Here is a 4,974-nt window from a genome sequence, read left to right on the forward strand (position 1 = left end):
ACTTTAGGACTTATTCTTTGTAAGCCTAGTACTTATTCTATTGATCTCTTTTGCTGAACCACTAAGTTATCATAACATAAACACACCAACATTAGTTGTCAAGCGATAGCGGGAGGACAAACACAGACAAATATGTACGTATATATATATACGTTTCAGTTTCCATGTACCAAATCTATTCACATGGCTTTGGTTGGCCTGAGGCTATAGTAGAAGACATTTGCTCAAGGTGCCACGTAATGAGGCTGAACTTGGGACCATGTGGTTGATAAGCAAGTTACTTACTACAGAACCACTCCTCCTATATATATATATTTTTACTAAAAATATATTTTATTCTGATAGCAACCTAGATCTTATGGGTTTGTCTATCTTTGATATATGTAATATTTCATTAAATGATTTTTACTAGTATTTCATCTAAATTTCTCATTTACAAAATCAAAATAAATAAACTAGGCACAGTCATGTTTGTGTGGTGAAGAAGCCCACTTTGCAACCATATGGTTTCAGGTTCAGTCTCACTGCATAGCACTTTGGGTAAGTGTAGCCCCAGGACAATCAATGCCTTATGAGTGGATTTAGTAGACAGAAGTGAGAGTACAGTAAAGTAAAATAGGGATAAAAGGGCCCATTGGCAAAAAAAAAAGTAAAAATGCTTGAGAACCACCAGTTTAGTGTTAGAAGATAAAAATGATGGATGACTGTGGATAGAGAAGAGGAAGCAAGGAAGGAAAAACGAAAATGGAGTAAATAGGGAGATGAAGGTGAAAAGAAAAAAGGAAAGGAGATTAGAAGAATTAAAGGAAAGAGAATGCAAGAAAAGAAAAAGACGAGAACAACAATGATTACAAAACATTAATTAGTTTTCAAACAATGCATGGAAAATATGAAAATCTGGATGCAATAGCTGGTGAAAATTAAAATAAACATTCTGCTTAAATGAAGTTTGCTTTCAAAAGTTCTTCTGATATAAATTCTCATTCTCTTGCAATACACTGATAAAGATCTAATGAGCTGATATACATGTTGTAGCTATCTTATATATGATGATATCACATGCAACAATGGCTATCTTTAACAAATTTTGATCAGCAGGGAGATCAAATTAACTGCTGAATTCAAAAATGTTGATTTAAAGTAGTGAAATTGGATACAAATAGTCAAAAATAAACACATTTTCATTTCAGTTTACAACAAGGTTTGGATTGATAGATATTAAATAATATAGTTCTGTTGTTTCTTTTAGTTGATGTGTGTGTGTGTGTGTGTATATATATATATATATATATATATATATATATATATACAGATAGACAGACAGACAAACAGATAGACAGATCACATGATGATTTGCATGTTTATTTTTAAGATATCCAAACAAATTCAAATGCAAAATATGCTGGCTACTGTTGTTTATGTCACAGTAGAACAACTTCTCCTTTTTATGATAACAGTGTGTTCATTGGTACAAGGAATTCTGAGACACTGGTGTTTCAACATGAAGTGTCTTATGGTAAAGAGAAAGAATTAATGAATAATTTTTGTCAAAAAAAGACCGGGGAGAAAATCCCAAATTCTTAATAAAATTTAATCTTAAAAAAAATGATTGTGAGTAATGCAGTGGGGATTAGACTCAATCTCGACAGCATGATGACAACACTGGACATGTTTTGATGTTATTGAATGCTGTCATCGACATAGTCTTGTTAAGGTTACATCAAATTAGGTTATATTTAGGATATATCTAAATAAACCAGGTTTAGACCATGTTTCAAGCAAACACTATTGAACCATTCTTTGCACTATACCATACAGGACTAAATTTTTATGGGTTTGTTTTCAAAATCTAAAATTATTACAATTCCTCCTAGTATCGAAGACAAACATTTGCAAAGTCTTTAAAATTGTTATTACAATTCCTTCTTTGAAAGAAATACTTATGATGGAGTGACAGAGAGATATCTGAAAAGTCACTGAAACCAATGTACAGTTCATTTAGAAACTTCCATTAATAATAATAATTAAAAAAAAGATTAATGGAAGTAAAACAAACTCTAAGGATTAATTTAATTAAAACAGAGATTAGAGTTACCAGATAATGTATCTCAACAACGAACAAACAATATCAGATATTAAATCAATACTATATAGCTTTAGTAGGTGATTTATCACATTTTTGTCATTTTGTTATTGTTTTATTGTAACAAACTTTAAAAAAATACCTAAATTCTCATTTTTAAAAGCAGATGCAGACTTTTTCAAGTAGTTTTAAAAGAAATATATTTATTATTATTATTATTATTATTATTATTATTATTATTATTATTATTATTAATATGTTTGTCATCTTGAATATGTATTCCAAGGAAAAACTTATGAAGGTATTAACTTGTGAATAAAGTAACTGCAAGGAAAATGCTAGGCTTTTCCTGGAATTAATGAAATACAAAGACTCAGAGCTTTTAGTATAGACTAATTAAATTTTGATGCATAATTATTTCTCCTTGGCCAAAGAGTATAAAATGAAAGTGATTTTCTGAAGCTTAAATGATTGTATTAGACGTAGCAGCAGAAAAATACTCTACTTCAGTGGTATAATAAATACCAAAATCAAACACTAGCAAAACACACAAAAATGTTTTAAAAAAAGAAAGGAACTTGGGATTATAGTAAGTACAAGCAAATATTTGTGTGGCATAGATCTGCTTTTACTGAATTAGTAATTTAGTGGCGTTAGTCCTAAAGAATATAAAATTTCAATGAATTATATAATATACTAACAGTAACATCACAGAGAATCATCTAAAGGATATTTTTTCTTCAAATAGTAACATTAAAGGTGGTTAATAGATAAGGTTAATTTTATGGTACATATATTTTCCCCCACACCATCTCTCTCTCTCTCTTTCTCTCCGTGCCGCTCTCTCTCTCTCTCTCTCTGTCTTTCTGTTTTATTTTCGCTATGATTGCGCATTTAAGACTCCTGCTGTTGCTATGGTAACAGATACAGATTTATGCAGCTGTTGCAGTTAGCTGCATCAGGGTAGCCACAAATATGGTAAATGCTGAAAAGGTTTTCTAAAAGCTGTCAAGTTGCATCGTACATATATATTTTCAGATCTGAATTCAAGCAAAAGAAAACAATTTTTGTGTTGTTTGTTTTGTAAGAAGGAAAGAGGTTTCTGAAGTGTATGGAGATAACAGATCTAGTACGTAAAAAAAAAATGTAAAAGAAAAATACAACTTAGATTTAAATCAGGCTTAATTTCTTGCGTATCAGAGAATTATATTTTGAAATAATATTTTCAGACATATATGATAAGGTCAGTAACACATAAAATTATGCAAAATTTTATTGTGTATGGAGATAACAGATCTAGTATGTAATAATAAACTTAGATTTAAATCTAATATGATTTCTTGTATAGCGGAATTATTTTTGTCTTGAAATAAAATTTTCATATCTCTTTTAGAAGCCAGAGATAAGTTAGGGTTCTGGAAACTCAGCCTTTCCCAAAAATTATGTTTTTATATAATATAGAATGAAATCACTCTTCTTCATTGATAAGGTTGTCACATACTTATGGTTTGGGGCTCAGTTCCACTATATGACATCTTGGCAAGAGTCTTCTACTATAGCCTTGGGGCCAATTAAGGTCTTGAGAGTTGATTTCTTTGATAAATGAAATCTGAAAGAAACTTGTACACATGCATATATACATATATATATAAATAAATATTTGTATATATATATATATATATATATATATATATATATATATATATAGAGAGAGAGAGAGAGAGAGAGAGAGAGAGAGTAGTTTGTGTGTATGTGTGGTATCTATGTATGTATATGTGTGTGTAAGTTTGAGTGGGTATATGTTTGTCTCTTTGGCTTGACATCGCAGGATAGTTGTAAATGAGTGTTATTGTCAAGCAGTCTCTCATGAAAACATTCCTGGATGTGGCAAAATGTTTTGCATACAATAGGAACAGGTGAGGGTTGGTGACAGGAAGGGTATCTGGCTATAGAAAATCTGCATCAATAAATTTCGTCCAATCCAAGCAAGCATAGAAAAGTGGATGTTAAAACAAAGGTGATGTTGATGATGCTAAGATGTAACATCCAAATCAATGAAAAGCTGATCCCTAGCTTTAGTGTTCTATATAATGAAACAGGATGTTATATGAATTACTTCTTTGATAGAATGACAGCCTGTTATGAGTTTCTGGGAACAACATAAATGATCTGGGCTGTTGCCAGCATCTAATATAATGTAGAATAAAGCCTTTGTTCAGAAACTCACAAACGAAACATTTGTAATAAATTTGATCTCACACCCTTTAAGAAAAGGAGGTCATAATTTTATCCATGTAACAGCATTCGTATTGATGACATGTAAAAGCACTCGTGCCAGTGACACTTCAAAGCACCTCCTACACTCTTGGAGTGGTTGGCATTAAGTAGGACATCCAGCTGTAGAAAGCAAGTCTAAGTCAGACTGAATCCTGGTGCAGCTTTCTGGTTGGCCAGTTCCAATCAAACTATCTAACCCATGCCAGCATGGAAATCAGACATTAAATGGTGATGATGATGATGATGATAATCATCATCATCATCATTTCATCTGTATTATACATGAACAATGAAAGTGCCTTCTACTATAGCCTCAGGCTGACCAAAACCTTGTGAGTGGATTTGGTAGAAAGAAACTGAAAGAAGTCCGTTGTGTGTGTGTATATATATATATATATATATATATATATAACAAAAATTTAAATTTAAAGGGGGTTTTGACGCTGATATCCATTATTATTGAAATTTATTCCCATGTCAACATTTCTGTATAAGGCTATATATTTAACTGTCAAATTCAAGTCAAATATATAATTTAAATTTTTTATATATAACCAAGGAGATCGATCCTTAAGGAGTCTACTATAGACTTTTGCGGAGAAATCTCTTGTTAT

The 4,974-nt window shown here is 31.0% G+C and overlaps 1 protein-coding gene across 1 annotated transcript in view; it reads right to left on the minus strand.

The window, feature by feature from the left end:
- The window catches only part of LOC106879607 (junctophilin-1), a 451,733-nt gene that overhangs the window by 141,302 nt on the left and 305,457 nt on the right, over nt 1-4,974 (minus strand). The gene's annotated exons all lie outside the window — the stretch shown is intronic.

This window comes from Octopus bimaculoides, chromosome 4 (genome assembly GCF_001194135.2).
Source record: "Octopus bimaculoides isolate UCB-OBI-ISO-001 chromosome 4, ASM119413v2, whole genome shotgun sequence".
NCBI classification, from domain to species: domain Eukaryota; kingdom Metazoa; phylum Mollusca; class Cephalopoda; order Octopoda; family Octopodidae; genus Octopus; species Octopus bimaculoides.